The sequence below is a fragment of the Pelmatolapia mariae genome, linkage group LG8, assembly GCF_036321145.2.
Source record: "Pelmatolapia mariae isolate MD_Pm_ZW linkage group LG8, Pm_UMD_F_2, whole genome shotgun sequence".
Classification (NCBI taxonomy): Eukaryota; Metazoa; Chordata; class Actinopteri; order Cichliformes; family Cichlidae; genus Pelmatolapia; species Pelmatolapia mariae.
The window spans coordinates 12184987-12194427 of NC_086234.1; positions in this window are offsets into that span (position 1 = coordinate 12184987).

Here is a 9441-nt window from a genome sequence, read left to right on the forward strand (position 1 = left end):
GGAAAAAATAAATTAGGGCTACTGAAAAGTGTTGTCCTGAATATATTTAGGTCTGCCTACGGTGTTTTTTTTGTTAATATATTTTTATAGATGTGTGTTTGGGGCCACCCCATTATTGTTATGAATTGCCTAGGTCCATGCTGCACTAAACACATGCTCCAAGCAAACACAGCTGTATTGCTTATGTTCAGTAACAATGGGTGTAATAATGCAAGGTTCTCAGGTTCAACCTGGCATTGATAGATTCTTTGCTTTAGGCCACAAATCATTCACTGTTGAAACAGCAGGGCAAGTACTTTACAATTAGGCCAGGCAGCTACAAAAACTTAGAGGACATGCTCTTGCCTGGAGAGAATCTGCTTCTTTTACTGTCTTGCGTATGTTTTATTTTCATGTTGGACGAGATGGGGTTGACTGCCCCGGAGCCATACTGAGGAGCAAGGAGAGCCGAGCCACATTTCTGTATTAACCGTCAAAGCAAGAGAGAGGTGTCAAGGGCATGCTTGCAAGGCCTACGATCCCTTCTATATTCAAGCTGTATTTAGTATGTGTGGCTTTTGGAAGATGTATTTGTTGGTGTGTGTGAGAAAGACAGAGACTGTTAATTCATTGAGTTGGCAGGGTAATAGATATACACTACAAAGTCATATTGAAATGACCTTAATCAAGCAAATCGTATAGCAGGGATAGAGAAATGAGCTAAAGCACTAATAGCTTTTTTCTCAGTTGAAAGAACCCAGCAGAATCTCATTTATAGCGTGATGTAGTCCTTCCTACAGCCATAACGCGACATCTCAATGTGCCTTCCTGTTTTACTGTAATATCCCATTGCCATTGCAGAGATTAGTACTATCAGCAGCCCCAACAACCCAATTTGTTCTCATTGCCATGGCAGACGGGGGGAATTAAATGTAATCAGCCAGCTAGCATATTTAACTTAGCTACCCCTGCAGATCCCCGTGGTATTTCAACTGGAATGCTTATCATAATTATCTTCTCTTAACCATGCTGCTGATTTGTAAACTTAGAGTTATAAAAGAGTTCTGCAGCTTCAGCATACTTGTCAGCGGACCCAAATTATTTCAAACGGAAGGCACAGTTGTTAAAAATTCGGAGACGGCAAATAAAGTAATAATCACAGGCAAAGATAGATGGTAATAAAAAGTATATTGTAATCACAGTTTTCTTAGAGGTTTGCAGAACACACATGCTGACAGTGCATTACAGTCCACTCAAATGATTGCACAGCTGCTCGGTCACAGCATAAAAAAAAGCTTTACACAGATTTTTGGCTACTGCATATCCGTCCAAGTAAAAGAAAATTATGTCGGTATTTTTTTCTCTGTGTGCAAAAATGTTTGTTTGCCTCTTCTTACATTCTGACTTTCCTAGTCAGTCTGTTTCACTCAGCTCCAGTCCCACTGGTTTGTTTTAAAGAAATAAATCTTTTAAAACAAGATAACATTCCATCATTTCACTCCTAAAACACCTGAGCGCTGTAGCTTGTAACAGCTGTTTATTGAAGTCTATTTTCAGTTGCACATCAATACACATTTGGCATGCTCGTGAGCCTCAGGATGGTACGTGTTAACCTGGCTCAAAACCTCTGAGTCAGCACTAATGTTACCAGCTTAAATTCAGATTATTCTGCTTTGTGGTCACTGATGGTTGTTCAGGTCCTGCAGGTTGGATTAAGGTAGTCAGCAAGCCAACAAACTACAGCCAGTACTAATAGTGATGAAAAATGATCGCATGTACGGAATAGACACAGCTGTGGAGGTTGTTGCAGATGGGCTACTTTTCCTATGGGATTTTCATTTTTTCACATATTTTTTAAAGGCTAAACAGCATTGCTCACTTACCTCCCTGGATTATACTTAACCTAACCTCTAAAGCAAGCGTGAATATGTTTAGACAGCCAGGAAAAAGCAGTTTGATATATTAACTTAAGATAAGACTAAAAAAGTATTTCAAGTAAACTACTGTAAAAACACTGTAAATGATAGAGAAAGTCATGGAGTCTTTTGAATAGTAATTCTTCTACTGATAATACACTTTAAAAAAAATCTTCTGGGACATAAAGAGAGATACTGTATCTGGAAATGCATATCATACAATTTCCGAGGATTAAACTAAAAGAAGCAGGGTTGAATTTTCTCCTCAAAACTGTTGCTTAATCCTTGAAAATGTCCAAATCAATGAAAAGCTTGTATTTTAAGTAGTGAAAGCTGCAAGACATGTTTTATTCCTCCAGACAAAAAAGTCGGGTTTTCAGAGTTTATTGGCATGGAATTTATTTTCTTAGCCTCCCCCACATCCAATATTGATTTAAGCTCCCGTGGTAAAGTTAGGGTGCCAGGACCAAACAAGATTTAAGCTCATTCATCTGTTTATGTATGCTGATAACTTTTTGTGTTTGCCAATCAATACCGATGAGTCTACCTACTACAAAGTGAAAATAGCACACTGGCTTTAGATATTTTGGTCTCTGTGGAGCCGCATGCTTCAGCTCGTCTTATTATGGGTTTTTTCTGCTAATATTGTATGCAGAAGCAGCATAGCTCAGCACAGGAAAGACGACCCTGCATAAGCTGCAAGCTCCCTGGGGCATATGTGTGTGGAGCTCAACCTGAAGGCTCGCCTCTTCTCTTTCTGCTTCTTTGTTTTGCAAATGGGGTGGAAGGAGCGATAAGATGATGCAGAGACTCTGCTGTTCTGGGGTTCTGCTTGGCTCAGCAGTGGGGCCCAACAGAATCCATTTTCCTGCATCTGTGCTGTCCTCCTCCTCTCCAATTACTGCATCTCTCAGAGCATGCAGTGCCTTGATTCAACCATGGAGCCTCTACTACAGAAAACTGAGCCTGACCAGTGTTTGATGTGTCACTTCATCAGTGATTTGAGACCACAGCTCCTGAGAAGAAAAGGTTTATTTCTGTGATGCAACTTCCTGAAATTTTCATCTTATTAGCCGACGGGAGAAGCTCTTAATGTTTTTCAGACTTTTGTTTCAGGGTTGAAATAAGTCTCCTTTATTTTCGCTATAAATAAACTAGAAAATGTTTTTGCCGGTTGGTTAAATTATCTGCATTCATCTGCACGAGCTGATCTCCTCTCCTCACTCATCCTTATTACTTCTGCATTTCAGCAGCACTGTGCGAGCGTTTCAGATGGATGCACGCTTGGCACTTGGCTTTTTTTTTTTGTGGCTCGGGAAAAGAGACGTGCCCTTCAGTGTGTAGAGATGGCTGCAGATTGTGCTCTGTACTGTACTGCATTGCAGGCAGGCGTCTTACCTTGTGAAACAATATGCGTCCTTCGCCTGCAGGCCCCCGAGCACTCCGGCTCAGATGATCAATTTGATCCAGCTCTGTGTTGCTGGGCTGCGACTTAATCCCATAATGCCCTGGTATTTTGCCGCAATCAAGACCCCCCCCCATTTTTCTCTGTGGATTTCTTATTTTTGTCTTTGGAGTGTGATGAAAAATCTCATGCTTCTTTCATAGAGTAGACGGTATGCAATCACCCTAAACAAACTGTAATGCAACCAAAGATCGTGTAAGGGTCTGCCAAAGTGAAAGTGATTTGAGGAATTGTTGCATTTAAAACCACATAAGTTGACATGTGGGATCAGAGGAGATGTGAAAATATGTACTTAGCTGTTGCCTTGTGATTTCTGCTGCATGTTTAAGTGAAAACTGAATGTTTCGCCACTCTAAAGTCAATGGGTTCGGGCCGTAAGGCTCACAGCGTCATTTTTGAACGCTCTAATGCATTTCTAAGTGTTTCAATCTGTGGTGGGTCTTCACCATTAGTGCCTCGCTCATTTCTCTGTCATTCTAAAAGACGGCAGGGTACAAACAGAACGAGACATTACCTCCACCACTTAGGCCCCAGCGTGCTGATTCAAGGCGCCATAATGACATGGCAAAGGCAAGATACACTCCCGCTGCTCCCCGGTAACTACAGAGAGATGGAGGGTGGAATGTAAAATTACGAAAGCCTCCGCCTGTGTGCCCTTTTGCTGCAATTTAAAGTAGGTAAGGAGACATAGCTAATTCGGCTACATTAATCAGGCAAAGCACATTACCGTGCAAATGATAGCTGGAGGAATGACGAGCCGACAATGTCCTGCCAGTCAGCTAGGCAGCCAAGACTGAGTGATCTGATGGGATGACACAGCTCCAGCACAGTGTGGAGCAATCAGCTGAGGAGAGCCTCTTGTAGTTCTTCGTTCATTACAGACATGACCCAGATCACTAGTCCATCCATCAGCCTGTGTTTATCCAGTCGCCGGCAGAGTAAATGACTTCATGAAGCTGGATAAATGACAAGTGGGGGAAATGCAAAATGCCCAAGTCATCATTTAACCTCTAACTCATATCCTGCTGCTTAAGTGATGTCTTCACTGCAAATATCATCTTCAGAATACCAATAAGGAATACTGTGGAGGATGTAGCATGCAGTTATTGCCCTGAGAGTGAGGGATTTCATCTGGAAAGCAGAACTTCCTAACTAAAAATTCCTGATCTGTGTGTCTGTTTCTGAGTGAACGGCAGAAGGCGGCGCTAAGACTTGTTTACTGTTGATGTGTAAAGTGTTGCATCTGGATCTAAATAAATCAAAACTAAATATAGTTAGAGATAAACATGCTGATCGATGGGATTTTTAGATTTTTGCAGGACCACTTGATTTCCAGTCTGGCCAGACTGTACCAGCAATGTCAATTACATGCAGATGAGCTGCAGTGATGGAGCAAGCAATATGCATGCACCATGATGGATCATTGCAGTGGTGTAGAATAGATGCTAAGATTGTTTCTGCTAAGCTGAAGTCAGGATTTGCTACAGCAGCTCTCACTTAGAGCCCACAAACCTGCCTTCCTTTTTAATAAATCTTGTGTTTGAACATAAATACTCTCTTCATTTTTGGATTACTGCACAGTATGTAGTCTGTGTTAAAAGTGTCAAGGCTGTAGGGTTTGCCACTGAATTGCACTTGACCTCAGACACTCGACTTGCGTAAACTTTACAGATGGCTCTAAATCTCTTTTTACGATATCAATTACACAACACTGAGTGTCTGATGGTAATCCAGTGGCCTTTTTTTCTTCCTCAGCTATGAGCCATGAAATCTACTTTGCCAAAGATACCCATCTTAAATCACGAAGTATACATTTTAAGACATGTTAATCCCATAAGCAAAGACTCAAAATGATTCACACCACTCAGAGCTTGTTAGCTGTGACTGCCTATTCCTGTAAGCCCAAAAAGCTGAGGTATCACAGACATGTTTGAGCTTTAAAGGTCAGCAATAAAACTCTGGATCAATTCAGAGTAAAAGTGTTGGATTAGCAATGTGCAAGAGGTTATTTTTGTGAAGGTGGAGTACAGTTAACCATTTATCTAAATAAATCCTATGATTTTCGCAGTCTGTTAGCTTTGCTTTGTAGCTTTCTTGGGGGCAGATTCTCTCGTTTTCACACTTTCTGACAGTTTTGTTCTGGCAAGCTCTTTCTCCTCAACACTTGATGCCATTTTTATCTTAGGCTTATCATGTTTGGTGAAGCAGCCCTGTGATGGACAGGCGACCTGTCTGGGGTGTACATCTGGGACTGGCTCCAGCCCTACTGCAACCTATAACTTGTTTAAAATATGGATAGATGTTTGTTGAAGCTGTTTTTCTTCATTAGCTTAACGCCGATGCAGCCATTGTCATACAGCCTCCAGATGCTTGTGGCTGGTAATGTCATCACATGACCCGACGCCACTTTCTTGGTGCCATATGACTATTTACATCACATGAAATCACATATTTGTTTATCATTTCACATTTGTTCAAAGTAGGGTGCCTTTTGGAAGAAGTGAGAATTGTTGTTCGATGAACATATACAAATATGCAATTGTGTGCATAACTTTTGTACAGGAGGCGACAGTTTGTGACTTATGATGGAGGTTATTAACTTTTTTTAGTTGTCTACTATGGACACTTTTTCCTAACACTAGCCATACTGCAAATTTTGCATGCACGTCACATTTTCAAACATCAAAACTTATGGTTTTTTTTATGATTTTTATACCCCAATATCCTGCCAAAGTAAGTTCAGCTTCCCTCTATGGTTTGGCATCACAGCTCAGGACAGGGTTGTGCATGCATGGTACCCATTGCAGCAGCCACACTGATTTTGGTGTTATTCCTCAGGACACGAGTGTGCACTTGTCTTGCACTGGTGATGTTGGGGCTGGCTGGTTCAGGGTTAGCAGTGGTATTTATGTCCCCAGCAGACAGGCTCAGGCGACATGAGGTAGACGTTAATTCAGGAGAACGCAGTCAGGCTTACGGCCAAATGCTGTCAGCCTAATACCGGTGAGCAGTCCAGGGGGAGCAGTCGCAGCATCTGGATAGTCAAGCTCCATTAGCCTCCTGGCTCTGTTTTACACCGGCTGCATTACGGCCTTGTTGACAAATGGCAGAAGAGGTGGTTTGTGTGATATGAATCACATAACTCAAGGGATCGCCACCATGAATATCACACCCTCTTGCTCCCTGATCTTTCCCCTCCTCCTTCCCTCTCGTCTGAGCTCGCTCTGAACTGTAGCAGCAGCCTGGCTCGGATTCAGTGGGACAGCATTAGCTCTCAACCTTGGTGAAGGACTAAAGACAGCCTCAGCTTGGTGTCCTTGCTGTCACACTGCTGCTGAGAGACGATAAGCACTCCAGCCTTTAGGACATTATGTCGGGCTCCCGTTGGTCCTGGCAGCACTGTGAGCTGCCGGGTAATTGCAGACTTGAAAATAATTAATTAATTGTTACATGTGATGCTTTTACAGTCTTGGAATCTTAGTTCACTTGTTTTCAGATTTTTTTTTTAAATCATATTCTACCCAGACACTTCCCACATGTTTGCAAAACCTGATTTTGTGCCTAATTTAAACACTTAGCAGTTATTTCTGCTCGGTTTATGTCGCAGTGTCAACTTGAAACTTAAACGATTCAGTTATAACCTTCGAAATGTCATGCGAAGATGCAGATCTGAAAAAGGAAAAAAAAGTCATTTGATACAGCAGTGGGGGTGTTTACGATTCACACGACACATTATAAGTTTCTTTTTCTTCTCCTCTTATGATTCCCTGCAGAAATTCAGCCCATTTGGAGGATAGCAAAGAGCAATATTGCTTCTCGTATATGTAGCACCAGGACATTTTCCTGCCACTGGGAAAGTATTTACTTTAAAGAAACTGTCTCCGAGGTGAAATCTAAAGTCCTGCTGTGGACCGGTGATGAATTCTTACTTCAGTCTTTTAAAGCCTTTTCGCTGGCTTTTTGGCTTGTCCTTGTGAGGCCTGTAAAATGTCCGTGGTGATATATTAAGATGCTGTCACAGCTCTGTTAAGTAGACAGGTATGGCTGTGGGTGTGTGAATTAGGTATATTTTACAGGGTTGAGCTGCTGAAATAAACCATGCAGTGCTATATTTCTCTCAAACACAGCAGAGCGCTGAATGATGAAACACACGGGGAAAGGCTGTGGTGGGTATTGATGTGTAATGCCCTTGGACCGAAGCCAAGACGGTAAAATGGAATGAAAGGAAAGCAGTCACTCCCCTTTTAACTCAAGGTTGTACTTTACAGAAGCTATATCTGTCTGTGTTGTCACTGCTACGCTTAGTAAATGTTCTCTGTGTGTGTGTTTGTGTGTGTGTGCTGCAACTATATAAAAAACAACCCATCTAAATCACATCCGTCTGTTGACTTTGAAGATTCCTCCACCAATTTGCCTGTATTTTTCCAAGGTTGACACTATATGTCATGGCTTATCCATAACTTCTGAGCTACAGGAAACTGGCTTTTGGCACTTGCTTGTAAACATCCAGAGAATGGGTCCTTAGTGTGCAGGACGCCTGCCAGCTCATAGAAGTGGCAGCTGATCATCCTCAGTTAATAGGCGCTCATAATCCTTTGTGAATGTCTTATGTTGTCCCCGGAGAGGAGTGAGACTAAGGCATGTATTTGCAATCAGAATGCATTAAGGGCTGACAGTTTAACTGCTGCCATAACTGTTATAAACCTACCCACTCTTTCTATGTTAAATGGAAGCCTGTAATGAAAACTGTAAAGTGTCTTTTTTTGTCTCTAACAACGTCTCTCTTTTGTCTCCCTCGCTGCTGCTTTTAATCGCCACAGGAAGTTGAGGTTAGTGTCTCTTTTGTACTTTTGTGCAACGCATTGTTTGTCTTTGCTCTGACACTTTTTACACCCTTGGTTTCACCTGCATGATAGCTTAGCACTTATACAACATCACTGTTAGTAGTAGTAGTAGTGATTTTTTCCCCTTTCAATCCAGCTCCAGCAGTGTAACACAAACATGATTAGAAAAAATGGCTAAAAAATATAAAATCCAATTCGAGTACAGCCAAAGTCAAACACACTCAAATGAATAAATAATATTAAAATAATTTGAATTGTGGTTCATGAATAGAACACTTTACTTCAAAGTTATGTCAAGTGGTTCTACACAACCATGTTAAATAAGTCCTAAGAAACAGTTTACATTTATTTGATTTATTCATGTTATTTCACCAAAATGCTATGTTTTGGCAGGTTTACTCAATGGCTTTTTAAGTTTCTTTGCATGTTTTTATGTTCACCGCAAACCGCTGTGGCCTGGCGTTAGGCAATGGACAACTGGTCGTGCACCTCTTGATTTTTGTAACCTGGCAGGTTACAAAAATCAAGGCAGGTTGTGCCGCGGCCGCTGCAGCTGCATTGAAGACACGAGTCACCGTGTTGGTTTTTGCTGCCATTTTAATGATATTCTACTACAAAGCTCAGAGATATGCAGATATAAAGTGGGAAGTGTTGCAACAGTTTGAAAACTTTTTTGGAAAAACTTTTGAAAGTCTGTGCTTCTGGTTTTGACTTCTTTTCTTCCTATATCAGTCTGAATGCTGACACCTATAGTTCAGGAGAAAACTGCAGCGGCTTCCTGCACCTTAGCGGTGGGCATACTTAGAAGTGACTCTGTTGGGTGCAACCACTTTTCATAACTCTGTTCAGTAAATCCAACTAAAGAGGCTTCTTTAAAACCAAGAGTTTTAGTGAAATTTCATTTTCTTGAGTGAAATGCATTCTTTAAGAAAAACAGTAGAAAAACAGGTATAAACACTAACACTATCCCTTTACCTCCTCCCTCTGTACACTGTATTTAAGCCTTCAGCTATACTTGTTCAGCTTGACTTGAGAGCTCAGTCTTCGTGTCCCCTGAGCAGAGTAAGACTGAGCTAAACTGAACAGACCTGATCCTCGGGGTCCTCTCTGGGCCTTGTGCCGAGTTGTAACCGCTTAATAGTTGATCCTCTCTGTCCTGACACACAGAGAAATGGGTCAGCATGGATACAGCCTGGGGACGCAGAATTTTTATTATCGTTCCAGCGCAGTGCCGCCA